General features: G+C 43.1%; 1 pseudogene; it reads right to left on the reverse strand.

Annotated features, from left to right (window-relative positions):
- Positions 1–1,079: 1,079 nt before the first annotated feature.
- LOC146187398 (ATP synthase F(0) complex subunit C1, mitochondrial pseudogene) lies at positions 1,080–21,510 on the reverse strand (annotated as a pseudogene).
- Between the last annotated feature and the right edge of the window lie 1,776 nt (positions 21,511–23,286).

The following is a 23,286-nucleotide window of genomic DNA, read 5'->3' on the forward strand; positions in this document are numbered from 1 at the left end:
CGTATTTGAAGGGAAGGAAAGCGTAGCAGGTGGCGGCAGAAAGTTAGGTGGGCGGATGAGGTTAAGGAGTTCGTGGGGGTCAAGTGGATACAGCTAGCACAGGATGGGTTATTTGGAGGAATATGGGTGATTGTTGGCTCCCTTCTTATGCGGATCATACAAAGTCCCTTCTTTTGCCTGCATTTGTCTGCGGTTTGAATAACGAGGGCTTCGAATGTGACAACTTTATTATCATAGGTAGCTTAGCAGGTTGTTACACAGTTTTTGCTCTAGATTACGTTCAACGTGACGCTCGCAGTAACACATGGCTGACCCATGTCCTCCGTCGTGAGGAGGGTGACAGTTGAGCTCCATTTCAAGGGTAGATTACACGTAACACAAATAGCGAAGAAAGTAGATGACAGATTAGCTTTCGCCGTAAACAAATTCCGTTATACCTTAGTCGCTAGATCACTGGATGCGAAATTTGGTGGTCGGGAGTTTCCATGCTATGTCAGGCACATAGTTTTGTTTCCAGTTCAGAGCCAATCACTTCCAAAGTTACATCATTACAATACTAATCAAAAATAAAATTCCTCACGTTTTCCTTGGTGCTAGTGGCTCTTGGCTCCCTTCTTATCGAAGTGCACCCTTGTGCTCTAAACGTTTGACAAAAACTGCACGTTTGACCAATTAGCATCGATGTTAGAATATTGCCGCGAAGCAGTTAAAGCTTTATTTCTTGTTATTTCCAATAGCCGCCAATACGTGGACATATCACTGCGATCGTAACGAAGGAAACGGTCTTGTTCATGCTCGTTGTCGCTAGACGCGGCTTTATCTCTTTCTTTATAGCGCAGGGTACGCCGATAGTTTTTTCTTTTCATCTTTTCTTTTCCTTCCCAGATAACCTGCACTATGGGCGGTTTTCTCCTGAGAGAAGGAGATCCGTTTGCCAGCCAAGAAATTATAACTAAGCTCAAAATTAAGAAAAAAGAAGCAGGGCGTGTTATGTGCGTGTTGCTGGCTTAGAAGGCGAACAGCAACAGGAAAGCCCTCATGATACAGAACAGGCCCATGGCCTCCGACAGCGCAAAGCCCTAGATGGCGTCCGAGAAGACTTGTTGCTTCAGGGAGGGGTTCCTGGCATAGCCAATGATCAATGTGCCGAACACACTGCCGATACCAAAACCAGAGCCAGCAACACCACACGTGGCAGCAGTAGCACCAATGAACTTGGCGGCAGACTGAATGTTCCGCTGCACTGCACTGGTCTGGAATGTCCGCACAGCTTGACTCAGGAGCCCCGAACCAGAAGCCAGCCAAGGTACACCTGCGGGCAGCCCCAAGGTACTGTTCGGCTTCTCCTCTGCTGCTGTTCACCAACAATTGAGAGGACAGAAATGTAGCAGAGGCTACAGTTCATGAAGAGGGAGCCGGGCTTGAGCGCAAATACATTTAGTTTGGTCCTTGAGGGTGGAACGCAACAACTACCATGGCCAGCGAGCTACACGGGACGGCACCTGTGCAAGATTGAGAGGATGTTCTCATTTTTCTTTTTCCTTTTTCTTTTTTTTTTTTGGGGGGGGGGGGGAGCGGGGGATGAGCAATGCTACGAACCATTGAAAGTTTTATTTGTTGTTATCTTCAACAGCCACCAGCACTCGGCCTTATCAATGCTATTGTACGGCACGGAATCAATGTGTTCAAGCTCGTCGTCGTTGCGAGACGCGGCTTTATCTTTCCTTGTAGCACGAGATGAACTAAGATTTTTCCCGAATGATAGCAGCGAAGCCCAAATGTTTCCATATAGTTCCAGACTTTTACAGGTTCCTTCGGCCGATTATCGAGCAGCTCCCTTGCCGACTTTAAATGGAGCGCTGCCGAATTCAGCGGGCATTCGCAGTTCGACGACCGACGTGCACGCTTGCTGCCACCGCCGAGTTTCTCAGTTATTTTGTGTGCGCAACTCAGCCCAAAAAAGAGTTATTTAAACGAAATTCGAGACTTTGTCAGTTGCCGTCGGCCTTGTCATCACCACGTACAATATGTGTTTTGTTGGCCCAGCTGGGTACGTTTACAGATCAATGAACTTCCATCGTAGGGCCGCCCTAGGAGAGACGCTACACGTGCAGGGGTTTGCCATGACGAGCAGTTGGAGGAAGCCAGCATCATATGAAATGCGAGCACGAGAAGGTTAGCTGATGCACAGAAAACTGAGCCCGATTCTACTCACACGAATAGCTGTCTCAGCTCATTAGAAGTGAACTTAAGCTCGGCTAGTACAGTCGCACGCGAGTAGAACCTTGGTTTCGGGTTCAAATTTCATCTTCCGCTGATATATAGCAAAATTCGCCAATCTACCGCTCAAAAGAACGGCTACGAACAGATGATGTGTGTGTGAATAGAGGCAGGGCAGATGTGTTACAACTTTTTGCAACGCATAAAGACAGCGAGCGAAAGAGCTAATCTTTTCACTGATATTTTCGTCAGATGATTTACTGTATACTTTCAAAATCATGCCTGAAAAAAAAAAAGACGCGTTGTTGACGTTGGAAAGCGAGCTGCTGGCACGTACTCTTTGATCTCAGAAGAATAATCTTACCTGTTGGTAGGAAAATGCTTAAGACAACACAGAGTCCAAAGTGAGAAGGGACAGGTGAAAAATGATGTCTCGTTGCCTAGTTCTTTTTTTTTTCCTCTGTCCGTGTACTATCCGTATAGAAGGCAGCTGTAGTACATTTTATCTAAAAAAAAACCAGTCAGAATGCACACTTCCGTCCCTCACCAGCGAAATAGGCTTCACCGACACCGTTGAATCTGCTACCTGAAAACCCTTAAGCACATCCTAACAGCCCCAAGTGTCCTCGAAAGAAAGCGTTAGCGCGTGGCGAAGTATTAAAATCCAAGAAGACACCGCAAATAACATATAACGCCGACAACCTGTGAGGCTCTCTTCGTGCCTACGCGCTGACGTTTGACGCCACTAGGATGAAAGCTACACAGACACAAGGAAAACTATTAGGCTCGCAAAGGTCGCCGCAGAGACGGGCAGCAGAAAACACGCTGCAGCAAGGTGACGTGCGGGCGGCTGACCTCGGTGGAGGCATCCCTCCTCCTTCTCTCTTTCCGTGCTGTGATGCGTCGTGCCGGTTCCTGCTGACTTTCGTTGGGCCGATCACCGGAAAAGCTACGCGGTCCTCTTCGTGCGCCGTGTCCATCAGTGACGGCCAGGTGCGCTCCTGCGGGCTTCGTTTTTATCAATCCGGCTTAGGCCGCACCCAGACAGAGATGCCCGCTGGAAAGTTTAATGGAAGGGGCGAGGGGAAAGGTACGCACAGGAGGAAACGGCGCTAGAGAGATACTATGGGTTAAAAAAAAATGCACAGCTGCCATAACACCGCGCGTTCGCATTTCCGCGTTGCGTCACACTGCTAACGACGCCCTTCCTCCGGCTGTGGTGGCACTGAATTGGAAGAGTTCCCAGAAGGTGCCTCGGACAGAGGACAGCAACCACGATTTCGACGGAGCAATTTCGCGTCCCTGCAGTGCTAGCGAAACGAAGGAACAAACTCCTTGGCTCCATTCCCGAAGCGAGGAGACACGGGGCCGGAAACACGCGCAGTGTCTCTGGCGCTGTAACGATTAAATGTTGTGTCAGGGAGCTAAGAAAAGAACTGCGTATTCTTGCATGCTGCCGAACACGACGCTCCTTCAAGTCCCCGACTCGACTGCCTTGAAGAGGACTCGCCAAGGTCTTCCTCTCGGACTTCACAATGCTGTGCCATGCATCGGCGCTGTACCAGAGTCTGTTTGCTCGCCATCTCGTCTGCTGGTCTCTGCGAAAAGTTTTGAAGTTCGTGCGTGGGTAGGAAATGCTGGAAGAGCCTTGAGACGTCACTGCAACTAGCGCTGCGTTCATATCACATTCGTGACCACCGTCGCTACTTTCAGCCTGGTACAGAACGCGTTAATCACTATTTTGACAATTCGGTCCGACCAAGTTGGAGGGTTTACTTGTCTCCGCGTGTCTTAATGGGACAACAAAAAAATGAGACAGTACCTTAGATGAAATAAATGTTCAGGGCGTACTCGACCTTCTTTACCAGCGCTGAAAAAAAATAAGATGAGACGAAACAACAAGCGCTACTAACAACTTAAAGTTTATCGAAAGAAATATGGGTAAATTACTCTCATTTGACCGTCAGAGGAAAAGCGCTACCCCTTCCTGCCAAACCCACAAAACATCCTGCTATGATTTCAAGATTTCAAATATGAAGCCTCACAATCGTGGATGACTACTGACGGTGTGCTTACGCACGTGTCGCTATTTTTATGAATGCAATAAGCTTCACTCTATTCTCTGGTCAATTTATCTTGACGCCTGAAAATAAATTTAGCCTTATCAAGTAGCGGATTGCATGCTTTTTATCCCCCATCTTCGACGAACTGAGATCATTAAGATTACGGTCTCGGGAATGTAAGGCCAACTTGGATGAGGGAGCTCCTTTCAAAGACGTTTTATGCTGGCGCGTATTTATGCACTTCCCCGTCTATAATTATTGCCGCATGTTCAAGGAGCACCGTACACGCCTCCCTCTGCGCAAAATGCAGTTCATGTTTCACTTGACATCCTTAGTTCTTTTTGTTTTTGTTTTTGTCCACTCTTTCTTCTATCAACCATTACACAAATTTTCTTAGCTTTTTGGGAGCCGAAAACAACACTTTAACCCCACACCTATGGCCAGCTCGCTTGAGTTTGTGAGAGCTGATGGACGCACGGCATTACCGCATACTTCATTTCATCTTTACTACAAGTACCAGGTCGATCCCGCTTACCAAATCACTAACTTTTACATCATTTTATTGCAGGCAAGTATTATCACGTCATTCGAGAAGCCTGCTGACATTAGTCTCTGAACATGTGGCTTGAAAACATGATTTAGTAATTGCCGAACCCAAACACGACACAGCTACGTCGCACTTGACTATCTTCTAATGCGTGGAATTGTAATTTAGTAAGGGCCTTTCCGACCTCTGTAGAAATGACCAACGCACAAGATCCTATTTTCCTTCTAGTCTTATATCCAAGAACTGCAGCAGGCTTGTTTCCGGTGTTTCATAGGTAAATTTCAGACAAACCCACTGCGGGCAAAGACATTTAAAACATCTTCCACCTCTGTCTTTAAATCACAGCCTCCAACAAAAACCAGATAATCGTCTATATATCTCAAGACTAGTTTTACATCTTTGCCTAAACTGTTTTTGATAGCTCTGTTCAAATAAGAAAGATATTACTTAACACTGGCGCAACTTTTGATTCAATGCATACCCCTGTTTTCTGAATATACAATCTGTCATCCCGTTCTAAAAAAGTAAATTTTACATAAAAAGACACAAGCTCCAAAAAAAGATCCGACAGAGACACCGCACTTCGAAATGAATGCCCCCTCAACATTGTCTTTTTTTATACACTTCCCAACAAACTGGAGAAGCTTACTGTGGGGCAATGAATAGAATAAATCCTGTACATCTATACTAAACATCCTGCACACACTTGGGTTACTGAGTTTTAAAAGTTCCACAACTGCCACAGAATTTTGCACAAGAAACGAGTGTTGTACAGAAAGTGAACATAAACTGCTCTGTAAAAAATTTGAAACAACATGTTGCTAGGTGCCCCGTTCGGTAACGATACAACAGAAAGGAATATCAGTTTGATGGCTTTTTCTCTAAAAAACACTGTGTCTAGAACGTTTATGAACCAACTAGCTCAAATTTCCGTCTTACTACAAAGAACATGCCCCTAGGACGGATGAAAAACAGAATTGAAACTGCTGTTTTCTCATAGTAAATTATTATGCTAGCTTTTGTTTTGATCCTAATAATAATAATAATAATAATAATAATAATAATAATAATAATAATAATAATAATAATAATAATAATAATAATAATAATAATAATAATAATAATAATAATAATAATAATAATAATAATAATAATAATAATAATAATAATCAAGCTTTACTTAATGTGCGCAGGAACAACCCTGTGGTCTTCGTGCTGCAGCAAAAAAAAAATGACAATGCACACACAAGTTTTACACACACAGAGAGCACAAAAGAAGAAACAAATAACACATGAAATGAAACTGAGACGAAAAGTGTCACGGAAAGAAAGAAATCAATGAGTAGCATGTCCTTAGATGCACAGTCAGAGAATTGTAGAGCACATTACGAAAAAAAAAACAATAGACAGAAAAAAAACAACAAATACTGACATTGATTATAGTAATAGAAATATACATAAAATAAACAACAATTCCAGGCGCAACAAGTGCGTGGTACTTAAAACACAGGCTAGAAATAAAGGGAAATACAATAAAAAAAAATAGAATTGAATGCGCGACAGTAAGATTCGAAAATAAAGTTTAAAGTTAAAAAATAAATAAGAAACGAAAAAAAAAAAAGCGCAGTGCAAGATACTTTAAACAGCACTGAACAGGAGAAAAAGCAAAACGTGAAGTAAATTAAATACAATACTAAGGCTAGAAAAGGGAAGTTATATGTGATAAATACCGTTTAGAATACACAGCTACGAACGCCCAATATAAATGAAGAGAACGAGTTTTGGAAGATGTCAAGGTGAAGACAAAAAGAGTTAAACAACATCTGCATTCTGTCAAGAGGGGAAAGGGAATGAAGAAACGGATAAACTTGAAACGGTCTGAATTCCCTAATGCTCTTTCGCGGAACGTGCAGAAGGATGTACTCTAAGAGCTGAGCGCACATAGTGTGGCCATGAAGGAGCTTGTACAGAAATATTATATCTATTGTGACACGACGGCAGTTAAGAGAAGGAAGACTCAGTGGGGTACTCTTGGTGGAGCGAGATAAGGAAGTTGAGCAAGGAAAGTGATATCGAAATATCCGTAAAATTTTTTGCTGTACTCTGTCAACCTTGTTCCAGTTCGATTTACAAGTGCCACTCCAAACAACCGACGCGTACTCCAAAAGCGGCAAGCATATGCACAGGTATAGCTATTGGAATGGAAGTGGAGTACGGAACTCTCTCGAAAGTCTGCAGACGAATCCGAGTGTCCGCATAGCCCGCTGAGCAACGCGTTTAGTATGAGTGGAGAAGCTGAGGGTGCGGTCAAAAAGTACACCAAGGTCATTAAACTCATCAACCCTGTCTAACAGCACAGAATTCACAGAATAATGGTAGAGAAAGCTGTGCATTTTACGAGTAAATGAGACAACCCTAGTTTTGGAAGAATTCAGGGTAAGCCGATTCTTCGCACACAAATCAGAAACAGAAGATATGTTCGATTGCAAAAACAAACAATCTTGAAAAGAATGTATGACCTTGAATATTTTTATATCATCAGCATAAAGAAGAAACGAGCAGTTATTTATGACGGAGGAAACGTCGTTAATAAAAACGGAGAAGAGAAGCGGGCCTAATACAGAACCTTGAGGAACTCCACTGGTTGCAGGATAAACGAAGGAAGTCTGTTCATTGACGCTGACATAGCAGGAGCAATCAAGGAGATAGTTACGTAGGAGGGCTACGATTTAGGCTTCCACACCGGAGAGTAGAAGCTTTTCAAGAAGTAATGAGTGAGTAGCAACGTCGAAAGCTTTGCTCAAATCACAGTACACAGTGTCAACCTGACCTCTCTGAAGGACTGCTGCAGAGGCATATGCATAAAGAGTAGAAGCTTTTCAATTAGTAATGAGTGAGTAACAACGTCGAAAGCTTTGCTCAAGTCACAGTACATAGTGTCAACCTGACCTCTCTGAAGGACTGCTGCAGAGGCATATGCATAAACGTGACTAGGTTGGTTGAAGTAGAGCGACCCGATATGAAGCCATGCTGATTCGGTATGATGACATGTTTGAGATGGAAGGAAAGTACATTGTGCAAAGCTAAATTCGAAAAGCTTAGAGGGTGCACATGGAAGAGATATCGGACGATAATTAGAAACATGATATTTGTTTCCTGATTTGAAGAGAAGAAACACGCGTGCTATTTTCCACACGCGAGGAAAGGCAGCCTTTTTCAAACAGTTATTAAATATAGCAGCCAGTACAGGTACAAAGATACAACTGAAGGCTTTTACTGTGGCGGCTGGAATGCCATCAGGTCCAGGAGACAAAGATGGTCTCAGACGATTAAGACTCGCAGTTATTAACTTCTCTTCAAAGAGAAAGGAATTAGATGGTGCACCAGATGGGAGGCATAGGGAATCGCGGTGTGGAGGTTTGTATACGGAGGAAAAATGTTGGGCCAACCTGTCGGCAACATCCCGAATTTCAGACCCCTGAGAGTCAACTAAGTTGATACTGAAATCCGATTTATTGGAACGCTTGCGAACGTACCGCCAGAACTGACTAGGACGATTTGTGGCACTCCACTCTAAAGACTCAAGATAAGAGTCGTGGTCCCGCTTGTACAAGCGTTTGCAAAAAGAACGCAAGCGGCGAAACTCATCTGTCCAATTGTCAAACCCGGGACGTTTCGCTTTACGATGGGCCCAGTCCTTAAGTTTTAAAGCCATTCTCAGTTCTCTGGAAAATCAGAAAAGAAACTTCCTACGAGTAGGAGTACGAAGAGGTATGTACTGATACATACCATTAAGAACTATTTCATTGAAGCGACTGACGTCCGTCGGCATAACATTTATACTACTACTACTACTACTGCTACTACTACTACTACTACTACTACTACTACTACTACTACTACTACTACTACTACTACTACTACTACTACTACTACTACTACTACTACTACTACTACTACTAATAAAAATAATTAAAATACATAATAATAAAATAATAACAATAATAATAATTTCTTATTTCGTCTTTTCACTACAAATTCGGACCTGCCAAAGCTTGAGTGGCGGTGTCCGGCAGTAGAACTGATGCACCAACCAGAGAAGTTGCAAAAAAAAAATGATGGGAGAAAAAAAATGGAATCGATAAGAGAGAACGCAAAAATACGCGCAAAAGGAGGAAACAAAAACATGTAAAAGCATAGCATCAAAACAGAATACTGACATTAAGAACGTAATTTCACAAAACAAGCTTTCACTATCTTTTTGGAATTAGAAGGAAGTATTTCTTTGGGTAACCGGCAAAGAACAAAAAGAACAGTATGCTTTCGACGACGCTCGCCATAGCGGGTTCATACTCTAGGCTCGAGAAGAGGATCGCGACTTTGCAGATCTTTCACAGCAGCATATGGTGTACAAAAATCGTTTGTCCAGATGTTTTTAAAAACTACTGTCTCAGAAAATAGATAAAAAAAGTCAGGAATAGTCTCATTCCAAACTTGAAATTTCCACGTTTAAGAAAAAAAGAAAAGAAAAGAAAACAAATAAAAAAAACAATATGCACACCTGAATAAAAAAAAAAAAAACGAAATATAAAGAGCGGAAATCTTGATGCTGATGAGCAGCCTTGTGCAAATATACTTTCAATCAATCAATCACAAGATATATATGGTACGTTCTGGACAAAGACGGTGCAGAAAAATTAATAATGACACGAGAGGATGAAGTTTATGCAAAATACCTATCAAACGTAGGCTTTTTGTTTTCTTTTATAGGTGGTTGGACGAGGCTGTCTGCCGGCATCAATACACCGATCCCAGCGGCCGGTTTCACGAGGCCACCGCTGCCGTGCTGCATGCTGGCAAAGAGAACGTCGAGAAAGAAAATTACAGAAAAAAGATTTAACACTACAATCAGCTACACTGCAAGGAGGTAGAAAAAGAGCGAAATGGCTAGAGATAGAACAGCAGTTGAAGGATGACAAAACAGGTGTGTACGCGGTATGCGAGACTCATCTCAGGATAGAAGGCTATCGTCAGGGAAGGGTGCAACAAAACGATAACGAAAAAAAAAGGGGGAGGGGTAGGTATGTTGATACACCAAGGAACAAATTGGCAAAGAATAAAATCAACTTGTAAAGAACATATCTGGGTATCAGGAACAATTGCGGGCATAAGCACATGGCTGGGGGTAGTTTATTTAGGAACAGGACACCAATGCAGGCAAGAAAACAAGGATCTCTTTGAATGCCTCAGTGATTATAAACGCCAGTTTGGAGACGGGGCCAATATTATTCTACTGGGGGACATAAACGGCCACATCGACGATCTGGATGGATACACGGATTGTAACGGGAAGCTAATACTAGATTTCTGTGAGCGACACGACGCAGTTATTGTAAATAGAGAAACAAAATGGGAACGACAAATCCCGTGGGAATTCCGCAACAGGCAGACGACCATTGAATACAGTCTAATGTCGCACGGACTTTATAGCAAGGTCACAAAAATGGAACTAGACGAAAAAGAGGAGTGTAGTCTGGAAAGTGATCATAAACTTATTAGTCTGCAGATGGGGCCTTTGATGAAAAGAGAAGTGGAACTTAGACAAAACGTAAACGCAAAATTAAACGACGATCAAATAGCGCAAATAGCAGCAGACATAGAGGAAGCAATAGAGAAAAGCCCCATGGAAGACTGGGATTATGAACAGGTAGAACTACTCATAAGGAGGAAAATTAAGGAGGTTAAAGTAGCAAACCGCTGGAATGGAAAGAGGCAGCCACGTAGCTGGTGAAATAAAGTAATCAGGGAAGCCATTGAACAACGATGGGCAGCTTCAAGGCAACACCCAGAGGCAAAGAAAGCACATGTATCTCAGGAGGAAATAGACCAAAAATGGGAGTTACATCGACAAAAGAAACTTGATGTACAGGCCCTCGTCCAAAGTAAAATAAAGCAGTCCACCGATCTATGGATGGATGACATACACGGTCCCTCTAGAGGTGGACCAAGAAAATTCTGGAACCATATAAGCTGGCTAGGGAAGAAGAATCAAAGAAGGCACGATCGGATTCAAGATAACGAGGGAAATTGTTTGAAGGGAGACGACGCAGTGAACTACATTACATCAATTATAGCCGAGTCATTTAAGAGCGACGATAGGGTAATCTCCGCCAATCAGGGAGCAACTCAAGATAGCAGAATACAAAGCAGCTTAGAACTGACCAATCTAAACTAAAAAAAGCAGAACAAAATATTAATAAAACCACATCTGCTGGAATAGATGAAATTCCGATCATGCTGATTAATGAACTTGGTCCAAGAAGTAAGTAAACGCTGTTAAAAGCTTTGGAAACCGTCATAACGAATAAGATAATTCCGGACAGCTGGCGGCAGAGTAAAATGAATTTGATTTATAAAGGGAAAGGAGAAAGGATGCACATAAAATCCTACAGGCCCAATACAATTTACAGGTTGGCTATGCTGGCGGTAAAAAATAAAGATGCAAGCATGGGTAGAAAGTAACAAAATACTCGGAGAACTTCAGAACGGCTTTTGAAATGATAGGCGCTTAGATGATAGCCTGTTCGTGCTTACCCAATGCATCGAAATATCTAGAGTGGAAAATAGACCTTTGTATTTGGCTTCCTGTTCAAAAACGGGGCGTACGACAACGTAAACAGGGAACTCCTGTGGAACATACTAAAATAAGAAGGTATCGGTCATGAGATAACAGAGTTCCTACCGGAAATATACCGGGATAACAAAGTAGAAATTACATGGGAAGGAATAAGAAGTACGGAAGCTGTCAAGGTATGCAAACGATTAAGACAAGGTTGTCCTCTACCACTACTGCTGTTCATGCTTTATATGATAAATATGGAACGGAGGATACAAGGAAGTAACCTATAGGTTTTAACCTGTCATATAGATTAGGCGGAACTGGGTAGAGCAGCGCCTCGCCGGTTTAATGCAGGCAGACGATATTGTGCTGCTAGCAGAAAGTAAGAAAGAATTGCAAACGCTGGTTAAGTATTGCGGAGACGAAGGGGATGCTCTAGGCTTCAGTTTTAGCGCAGGTAAGTCTGGTCTGATGATTTTCGACGGTTCAGTTGATCATGGTCTTAAAATACAAGGCCATGAAATACCGAGAATGGCAGAATATAAATATCTCGGGTTATGGTTAAACGAAGGATTGGCATACATTGAAAAGCATGAGGAATCACTTAAGGCAAAAGGCTGAAGAAATTCCGGGATAATGATGCTTAGGGGATTGTGGGGGTACAAAAGGTATGAGGTTTTGAGGGGTATTTGGAAGAGAATTATGATGCCAGGGCTTACTTTCGGAAATGCGGTTTTGTGCCTAAATTCAGAGGTACAGTCGACATTAGAAATGAATCACAGAGCCGTCGGATGATTACCACTGGGTGCCCACGGCAAAACCACGAATAAGGCGGTACAGGGAGATATGGACTGGGCATCTGTCGAAGTACTCGAAGCTCAGAGTAAAATGTTATATAAGGATCGTCTGAGGAAATTGGACAGTAACAGATGGGCAGCTAAAGTATTTAAATACCCATACCTAAAAAGCATTGACTCGCAATAGAGGAAAATAACTAGGAAACTAACCAGTAAGTATGCTGGTCACAATAACGAAGAAATAAAGAGAATTAAGCAACAGGTGAAAAACACAGAAGGTAAAAATTGGATAAATTCGATGGAAAAGAAACAGAGTGCGGAATTATACCGAAAGTGGAAAGTGCAGATCAGGAAGGAAGATTTCTTTGATAACTCAAGAGGCAGTACCCTAATTTTTGAAGCTAGATCAGGGTGTCTTAGAACACGCAGCTACAAAAAGAAATTTAACAATGAAGATGACGCATGTGCTGTGGAACAATTGACCATATTATACTCCAATGTAATGGTATCCATCCGGAAGTCGATGCAGGCGCAGTCACTCTTCCTGAAACTCTGGGATTTAGAGATATCATTGGCAGGGTAAATGAACCTGTGGTGGAAGCTAGAAAAAAACGATTGAAAGATTGGTGGCTTAAAAGCAGAAAAGTGGCATAATGGCAGTAATGTAGAAAAAAAATTCAATAAATAGAATTATGGCATAGTTAACCAATCTAAAATATTAATTATGATATAGGGGGAAAATTGATGCCAACAATCAAAATTTAGAGTGCTTAATTCATCAATAACTTCATTGAAACAACTGAAAAAATAAATATTTGCAAAAACGGGCCTCAAAGGTGTCAAAAAGCCAAAAATAAAGGGAATGCTTAAAATGCTAGTCAGGAAACTTTTGAGTGTAATTGCTCAAATATTTTTTTATAATGAATAATTGAAAAAAATGGTTTAAAAGGATAAAATGCTAAAATGGAAGCCAATGCTTGATGAGGCTAATTAAGAAAATTTAGGATGTGTAATTGATCATTTTGACACCTTTGAATCCTCCTTTTACAATTTTTTTTTTAATTTTTCGAATATTTAGTTTATTTAATAGGTCAATTACACTATATTTTTTAGTTAGGATCATCAATCTTCGGCTTTTCATGCCGATAATTTGGACACCGAAAGTTTCGTAATTAACATCGCCAAGCATTAGCTTCTCGTTCTGAGCATGTGGACTCCTTCGAACCCCCGTTTTTTCAACGATTTTTCTTTTTTTTTTCAATTTCGTGTATATTTAATTTCAATGATTATTTTAACTCATAATTGCCTATCACACACCAATTAATTACTAGGAAGGCAAATTACCATGATAAGACTTTCTTTAACCAGCCCTCGATTATTTCCGACAAGCGGTGCCGACTTCGCCGACGGAGTTTCGACCGAATGAAATGAACAAGCGACGGCTTAAAAGAACATAAATACCTTTTGAACATTTGTCTCGCATGCAACAGCCAGTGTATTTTGAGAAATAACGATGTGAGTAAATTTTCTCGGCGGCTAAGTATGAGAAATGTGCGGTGAGTTCATGTGGAGCGCAGGTTGCAGCAGTGCAGGTGGATGTGCGCGGGAAGCCGACTACAACTGACAGGGCGGCGGTGCAACTTCGGAAAACCGGCGCAGGCGCAGATCGGTGGTTGGGATCGGTCTATTGTCGCGTCACAATGTTCATTTGCAATCTATGGCAGCATAACGCATTCATATGAACGACATGGTAGCACTATTCTCCCATGCTTCTTATAACTAAAAAAAAAAATCTGAAATCCGAGGAGAGGAACGATTGGTCACTATTATGTCTTCGCATTAACGTCATGCAACTGCAATATCACATCGCAGGGTAGCCTGCGGGGACATGGTTTGCTTTGCCAGCTTCGTACCCTCTGCTACGCCACTGGGTTTACACCCAGCAATTACATCCCGCAAACGTGTCTGACGCTTTCCGGCTGGCGTTCAAAGAGAGCTTGCGACCGAGCAGTTGGTCTCACTTTGCCTCTGGGAGATTTGGCACATGTTTTGTACTGCCGAGATAAGCAGTTTATTTAGGGGAAGAGCTATTAGCATAAGTTGCCTGCATTATTAATCTTTCGATGCAGATTGACTTGGGCCTTCTTGGAGGCCTTTCCAGGAAAGCCGTCTACATTCACCCCCAACAGAACCAAACATTCAAAATAGCAGGTTGCCTTTATATGGCACAACCCGAACCAGAAAGGTTCGAGCTTTAGCGTATGCCGTTTTGCGCAAGTTGGCTGGGACGGTTTTTCAACATTGAAATAAAGTTTTATTTTTTCGTTATGCACATACTTCTCATTATTTCATGGTGAATTTCCATAAAGAAAGGAGATTCAGTTTTCTGAATTATTATTTCACACCATCTGGCACACCATCTGGACACCTGTCAACATGCCAAACCAATTTCATCTTCTCGTGATGATATTTCTGCTAGCCAGGACGAGCGCGTCACAAGATGATTTGGTGAGCACCGCACCTAACCCCGAAGGAAAGTGCGCACAAGAGTGGCCGCGTTTTCAGTACCTAGGGCTTAATTCACTTCATCCAACACTATCAATATCGGCAGCGAAGTATGTTATATGCCCGCTTCTTCCCGATATCTTCCGTGAGCACGCCAGCTGGCTACCTGTCAGCATATCAAATAGATATCAACTTTTCGTGCAAGTTAGTAATCAAAATTCTGCAGTTAAATCCAGCAATCTCTGTTTTATACAGCTCAAGACTTGTTTAATTGCTCGAAATTTGTTCCCTGTGCTCATGCTTTGTGGTGACGCAGAAGACAACACATGTCCTACCATGTCCTACTTCTTTACTTGAAGTAAAGAACAATACTAAAAACAGGTTTGACGTCATTGAATTAAAACTAGATAACGTTGAGACCGTCTCATTGGTTGTAGCTGAAGTTGCCACAAGAGTCTTTGGTCTTGAAAAAACTGTTCAGAAACTCGAAAAAAAAAATAAATAAAACTTCCTGACTTGGAAGGCCTCTATGAAGAAATAACGTTTTAGTCTTATGGTTTGCTGAAAATGCCGGTGAGACGCTATAGACGCTTACTTAAAAGGTAGTTAAGGGCGTATTTTAAGAGAACCTAAGCGTAACTGCTTGCTCAACACAAAGAATATATCGTATCGGTAAACAGTAGCCGGACAAACTAACACCTGTAATTCTAAAACTCATCGACCATCACGAAAATTTGAGCACGATGCAAAATTACTTTAAATTATAAGAAAACGGTATTTTGGTATTAGATTACTTCTCAGCAACAACGCTACAGAAAAGAAAGAAACTGTGGGGCAGACGTCTGAAATCAGGAAAGTTGGAGGCAATGTTGAATTGGTGTACGATAAAAACAAAAGCGAGAGTGAGCTATTTTATTGGGACGGCACTACAAGTAAAAGAACCCCTGTGGTAAAACACTCCCTGATCTTAGCAAAAAATGAATAAACACCGAATCAACGAATTGATACGACCTGAACGACCGAATTGATACAAACGCTGTTCGGCGGCGTATGCAGGCGAAGACGGAGCAGAACGAAGCAGCGGTGGGGAGTACTCCGAAGACGCAGGCTCGGGACGCGCAGCCATGCGGCGACGGCACCGACGGGCCACGTGTCCAGGGCAACCACAGTAGTAAAAAATTGGGCGATTGTCAGAAGTGCGCCACGGGTTGTAATAGCGCGGAGTCGCAGGATGAAGCGGAGCCGTTTGAGGAAGCGGTGCATGGCGTAGGACAGGCTGCACGGGTGGTAACGGCTCAGGAGGAGGCCGCGCAGCCACTGCCGCGTAGGTCAAAGGGGCTGGGACAGATGGTTGGCTATATTGTACTGGTGCTCCGATGTATGTCAAGGGAGCGACGGCAGGAGCTTCAGGAAGCGTGGGAAGTGCTTCTGCGACTTGTTCGCGGATGACTTGCTGCAACTTTGGCGCCAAAGGAGAGGAAGCGTCAGGATGATGGGGAACGAGGGACAGTTGACGGGCAACTTCTAGAACGAACTGCTTGATTTGTTGCAACAACGGGGACTGTTCTGCGTCAGCTGTTAAAGCTGCAAGAGGCTCCTGGTGTGAGAGCGAAGAACGAGTGATTTGACGGCGATTGCGTAATTCCTCAAAGTTTTGGCATGCATTGAAGACGTCGACCACGGTTGCTGGGTTTCTGGCCAGAAGCATCTGGCACGCGTCATCGTCGATTCCTTGTAAAATATGACCAATCTTGGCATGTTCTGTCATTGAAGCGTCCACGCGCTTGCACAGGTCTACAACATCTTCAATATAACTCGTAAAATTTTCGCCGGGTAGCTGTGCACGGCCGCGCAAGCATTGCTCAGCGCGCAGCTTGCGCACATCAGGCCTGCCGAAGATATCGGAAAAAGTGGTCTTGAAAGCAGACCACGAGGAGATATCGGTCTCGTGGTTGCGGAACCACAGGTTGGCAACGTCCGTCAGGTAGAATATCACGTTATTTAATTTGAGACCGTCGTCCCATTTGTTGTGCGTACTGACCCGCTCATATGAGGACAGCCAATCTTCCACGTCGTGGTCGCCGGTTCCGCTGAAGATAGGAGGGTCCCGTTGGCACAAAGCTCCAGCGCAGAAGACGGGGGACGAAGAGGCGGTTGGACTAGGAGTGGTAGCATCGGTCATGGCTGTTGTCGGGAGTGTGCGGCTTCGAAGCTCCAGGACGGCAGGAAATCCTGACCTCCACCAAGTGAAAGGGGGTGTTTACTGTCCTTTAACAGGGATAATAGCACTCTCCAAGTTGCACAGAGAACCACACAAGAACACAGCCAGTCTAGGCCTCCACAAGCGAGCTCGAGCAGCGCAGCGGCACTTCGTCGTTCTTCTCCTCGTCTTTGTGATATCCTCGCCTAGTTCATCCTCGTCTTCATAATATCTTCACAGAGTTCACTACAGTTTGTACATGAATCGGCGCAATCTACTGAACAAATTGGATGATCTGGAATTATAATTTTAGTACATAAACCCTTTATAGTGAATATAACCGAAACTTGATATCGTCCTGAAATCAGCCATGTTGAAGTGACACCACTAGGCTCTCACATCGACCTTAAAAACCGACATTCTCGGGGTGGTGGAGTTATCATCCTATTTAATGTTTCATTGCAAGTCGTCAGGCTGCCTGACATACCTGGAATCGAGTGCGTTATTGTTAAGATATCTTTAAGTGCCCTTAATCTTACTATTTTTTAGGCCTCCGAACAGCGATAAAATAATTTCATGAAAAATCATTGAATATGTATGTGAGTAAGCAAAAAATGCAACCAAAATATTAATAGGCGATGATTTTTATATTCCGTCGAATAAATCGCTTTCAGTGAGCATTGACGCAAAAAAGGCACAAGGAATTTACGAGATACTAAACAGTTTCTTATCAGATAAGGAGAGTGATCCCCGAAGTATTTGTCATTTTACAAACATCTTTATCCCAAGCAGCCTACCCTATGACTGAAAGTACATCAAATGTACACCCATACCAAAAGTGGAAAACAAATCATTTCTTCCGTCGTAAAGCACAAATTCGCTTTTGTGCGCAAGATTCAAAATATTAGAACAGATAATTTTCAAACACATATCTGCTTTTCTGGTGGAGCACAATCTGATCGATCCTCGCCAAACAGTTTCCGCAAGGGGGGTTACGGTCTCGCAACTAATTTAGTCAGTGCATGGCTTCGCTGCAGCAACAGACCCACTGAGCCAGATAGTTATTAGCTTCTTGGACTTTGAAAAAGCATTTGATTGTGTGTCTCACCCAAAGTAATTATTAAAAACACAACACATCCTTAGGAATGAGGCACTGCTTGCATGTATTGCCGCATTACGTTTTCTCGTAGTCAATCTGTGTCAGTTGACGGAGTGTGCTCTGGTTCTGTGTTTTTGAAGTCAAGTGTTCCATAGAGGTCAGTTCTTGGGCCTGTATTCTTTTCAATTTTTATGAATGATATTGTCACCAAAGTACCCGTGAATGTTAAGCTTTTTGCTGATGACTTCTTCATCGAACAAGAAAAAAAGTTGAAATGACCAATCTCTACTCAATTAATAAATTAGCCAAAATATAAAGCCGGGGCACGACGTGGTACAGGTAAAGAAAAAGAAGAAAACAGCACCCATATCAATAATGCGCAACAAGAAACCCCTTATTTTTCCATATTCCATTAATGGCCACCTTCCGTCGTCCTTTGATAGCAACAAGTACTTAGTTGTAACTCAGCTGAAATGAGCACGTTTCTTATGCTTAAAAAAAGATATATGCAAAAACTGGGCTACATGAAAAGGACTTTGCAGATGTCTACATAGGAAACAAAAACTCATAGCTTACAAAAACTTTATAAAAGCAGTTTTTGAATATGCTTCTGCTCTGTGGGATCCTCGCACTCAACTTAATATTATAAAGTTCGAATCAATAAAAAAATGCAGCCCGATTCATTCACAGACCCTACAGTTGGCGCACCATATAAACTGCTCTCGTAGAAAAAGCTAATTTAGAACCTTTACAACTACGATGGTATTATGATAAAATGAAACGTGTGCATTCAGTCTACAATAGTAAATTTGGTATAAATAGGAGCATATATGTCAAGCTTGTTACAGGGCAAGCTAGACAAGGATACCATTGAAAAAATTAAAGGAATACAATTGCAGGGCAGAAGTCTTCAAACATTCGTTTTTTTTTCCAAGAACTGTCTGTCAGTGGAAATCTCTGCCTTCTGATGCTGAGCGATCTCTCACTGTCGAATCTTTCTTACCAAAATTGAAGCACCTATAATTAATTGAAAAAAGCATTTTTGTTTCTGCGAAGCTTCAGGAGCCTTTATCAATTCCTTATCAATCTATTTCGTGTTGTAGTTGGCATCCATTGCGGACTATCAATATATTGTTGGTCTTTTTTCATCGTCCATCTATGTTGTAACGATTTTTTTTGTTTAAAGGTTTTTAACAAAATGTCTACTCCTGCTTAACGCCTGCTGCAAAATGTGGCAGTGTTTGCAAAATAAGAAGAAGAAATAAATAAAATTTCTCTTACTCCTAAAAGCGCCCAATCAAGTCGAGGTGATTGGCTCCTGCCATGGGTATATCGGATAAAAGAAGAAAAAAAAAGATGTGCGACGCCCGTCTTTAAACTGCCTCCAGCTTTGGCATTAGATGTATAATATCTTGGTAACATTTTTCAGGAGCCTGTTTAGTTTTAGGTCGTGCTATACAATTTCTAGGTTCTAAAGTGGCAAGCTTTAGGTCCCACCTAATGTAATCCTAATCATATGATTTTCGCTTCTCGAATCGATTAAAATGTGCACAGATGTTGACAGTAATTGAACGCTTGCTGTGGTCATGACTCATTGCGCCAGGTCTTCAAGACGTTCTGCTTTACGAGAGAAGTCCTGCATTTCTCAAGACAGCTGTACAGAGACGCCCTCGACGCCGTGAAAGCAAACAGCTCACAAGGGCAATTTTCCAAGGCCATAGTTTTTTCTCTAGAGACCACATGATTTCAGCTGGAAGGAATAACAATACTAGTATACACATCATGAGCAAGTAAACATAACCGAAAATATAAGAATAGGTAATTTAAACACCTGGCGCACACATAAGGGCGTCGTTAATACGGCTAATATACATAGCGAAAAAAAAAAGTGCTACACTATGACAGACCTCTTGGAATCAGGCCAGCTTGTTTTCCTACCTGCGTTTCCGAGAATAATGCAGGTTATTCTTGCCCCCAGAAAACGTTCCGCCGGAGTGCGTGTTTCCCAGAGTGAAGCAACTCTTCGACAATCGCTATTCGAGCCTTTCGGAAAACTTATTTTCTTATGGCGCTGGACGTTAGCGGCACGTTTGCTTAAATACGTGTTTGTCAACCACTTGAATTACAGCGATTGGGCCCATGATATGCAATTTTCATGTGGCCTTGCATCTAGACCTACATAAGTGCTCTATAAGGTTGCAGCAAGTCGAGAAATGTGAATGTCGGAAGTGAGACGTGAGATAAGAATTCTGCTGTATTTGAAAAAATAGGCAGCCGAGGGTCTGAAAAAAACAAAAAATAGAAATAAGGCGGGATTTAACGGTTAAGTTTAACGACACCTGAAAGAAATGTTTAGGATGGTCTGGCATGGTTGTTTTTGGCGGATTTTCATTGGGATAATGGCGGGAATTTGGCAAAATGTGCCTTCCTGGAAATGAAAGCTGCTTTCAATTGAGGAAAGGAAGGGGCACTGCCTGTCTGATATTTTAGGTGGACACGCGCATCTAGCATGCATGGCAAACAATTAGAGGTGCATATTTAGTTTGTTCTAGTCGCTATCACAAAACATTTTGATTAGCAGATGGATGCTAAATTCGCTGCACAAAGAACGGTTGCGCCAATCTTTCGATGCGAAAGCACGTGGCATCTTTTTGCCGTGGACACATTGTGGGGACGCTACGAGTCAAGTACGGTTTTCTCCTGAAAATTATAAGCGTTCGAGGTATGGCACCATTGAACTCTGCCGTAAAGTTGGAGGGGTCGATCACGGTGTGCATGCCGGTTTAGGCTGGCATAGCTTGACTGCAATCGCTAGTCCCTGACTGCGGTTGAAACTGCCAAGAGGAAGTTGGCAGTAGCAAATAAATAAATCAATAAATAAATATCGCGGCACTCAATTCTCTTTACGTGATGTGAATGCGCAAGCATTAAGTGCATCACTTTCGCTTCTATTCCTTTTTTCTTTTAGCCGAGTTCGACCAGCGTTAGCTCTGTTTTAGACCGTTTCTGCTTGGTGTAGCATCTGCTTTTTGATTCTGCTAGTCGAGAGCTTTTCAATGGTAACTTGAAGTTCTAAGTCTGAAGTCAAAGTTTTGATCACAACTGACTAATAACTGTTATTAACCTAGATGTGGATTAGTGTACAGCGATCGTGATCGATATAAACTATCCAGTGATGCATGAATTGATGCCGTAGCGTGAATTAATTGAAAGTTACAATTAGTCGAGTGCGATTAGACTTGATATGAGCTACACAGCAACTGAGCGCACATTCCTTATACATATTCTGTTCATGCCACGCATGAGCCAAGTTATGCTGCGCATTAAAACAGGTTCATGCCGACTACAAGCCGTCCACACGGTCATCCGCAATGATGTGGCCGCTACGCACGAGTGCATGAACCACCCCCGAGGAGGTGAATGACGGGAACGCCACCAGGAGGATGTCGGTGCACTCCATCGGCCTCTGTTGATAGCGAGCATGTGGTAAAGTGAAGGCCTCATCTTCCGATAGAACACAGGCGGCAACAGCCGATGCCAGACACGGTGCTCAGACAGTTTAGCAGAGTATAGCCGCAAACAACACATGGACACGTGTAAACGCAATCCGCCTTCTCCTCGAATCTGCCCACCAAAAGTAAACATACAGTAATAAAAAGAATACCGTTCCCCATGGGCAAAATTTTACCTAGGCTCCGCGAGATGCTAGCAAGAGCGCGAGAACTCTACTTCGTAATAACCTGTAGGTGCGGCTAACTTTTAGAGAACCGTCAATAGAGAAGCATGCGAAAAAGCCGTCAGGGCGACAGCAGTTCAGAGCCAACAGTCGCGGGGGTCATGTTTGGAACATCGTTGGGGGCTGTCATTCGAGCCATCCAATTCAGTCACAAATCGCATCCCACTACATAAATTGCCACGCTCTAATTTTGGTTCGCAATAAAGTGAGCTTACGTGACGTTTGACATTGAAGTGATTGGTCAGCCTAGTGTATTGCTAGCGGTTCCCGCAGGTCGGCATATCATCCATAATTTATTCTATCTTACATCTGCACCCTCTAGCCAACTATAAATCGTTCTGAAATATCGGCCGTTGCATCAACAGAAACATATATTATGTCTTCTACAGCAGTCTGAATAACTATAAACATAATGCCTCTTTCGGGTATGGGCCGAAACACCGACAAAAGTTTGGAAAATGGAAAGCTTGCTGAACACTGTGCCCGGGTTAAGGCTGTAGCGTGTAGAGCAGCGGAGGGCAAGCCCTCACCACGGGTTGTTCATGAGGTTTACACCTCATAACATCATATACAATTTACGCGCAGGTAAAGGCAGCTCTGTCCGCATACTACCCTGACGAACAGTACTAGCGGATCCGATGGCTCCACAAAGCAGTTATATCCAGCAGCGTTCTAATTGCAGCATGCCAGGCATCTGGCTCAAAAAATGGCCTGGTTCGGACTTCAATGCTTCCTTCTCTCTTTCCCAGGCGAGAATTTACCAACGGGCGGCTCGTCAAGCTTCCAGTGTACAGGCTCGGAATACTGGGGCAGCCACTGGGGCAGGACTATCAGCTTGGAAGGTGGCAAGAAAACGTGCGGCTCGCGAAGACCCAACCTCCGGCGGCTGCGTTCCGGTGGGGGCGAACCGAAGAGGCGTTCGTGTGCCATGCGATTCCAGTGCACGTTAGGGATCCTCAAAGGGTGGAAATTGCACCGTAGCCCTCCACTGCGGCTCTTCTTTCTCTCTTTCTACTTTCACTCCGACTTCCTCTCTTCCCTTACGGCGCGGTTCTGATGAGAGCGTGTGAAATATACCGCGCATTTCTTTTCCTGTTAACTAATTATTATTATCATCTCCCCAAAGACTGTCTCTCAACGCCTGCGTTTAAACGCTCTGTAATAACGAATTCTCTAATCCAGGCTGATCCCCTTTAAGGCACTCGACTGCACTTCGTCTTTCCTGCTTATCCTCAATCCGGAGTTCTACGCGATTGATTACTTGTAAATAATGTAGGGGTGTTTTTTTTTCAGTCAACCCAGATGAATCCAGCCGCTCAGGATGAACTAGCAGCGGAGCGTCAGGAGTAGCGAATCACCAAGACAGCGACCAACGTCTTCGTCCTCGACTGCGCCCTCACGCGATGCTTGGCAGTGGCTATGATGACGAAGATTACCACACTACAGTCCCCTCCCCCCCCCCCCAGGTAGAGAAGGAGCCATACGGGCGACTTATAGAGC

This window comes from Amblyomma maculatum, chromosome 6 (genome assembly GCF_055883805.1).
Source record: "Amblyomma maculatum isolate TAMU_Amacu chromosome 6, ASM5588380v1, whole genome shotgun sequence".
Taxonomy (NCBI): domain Eukaryota; kingdom Metazoa; phylum Arthropoda; class Arachnida; order Ixodida; family Ixodidae; genus Amblyomma; species Amblyomma maculatum.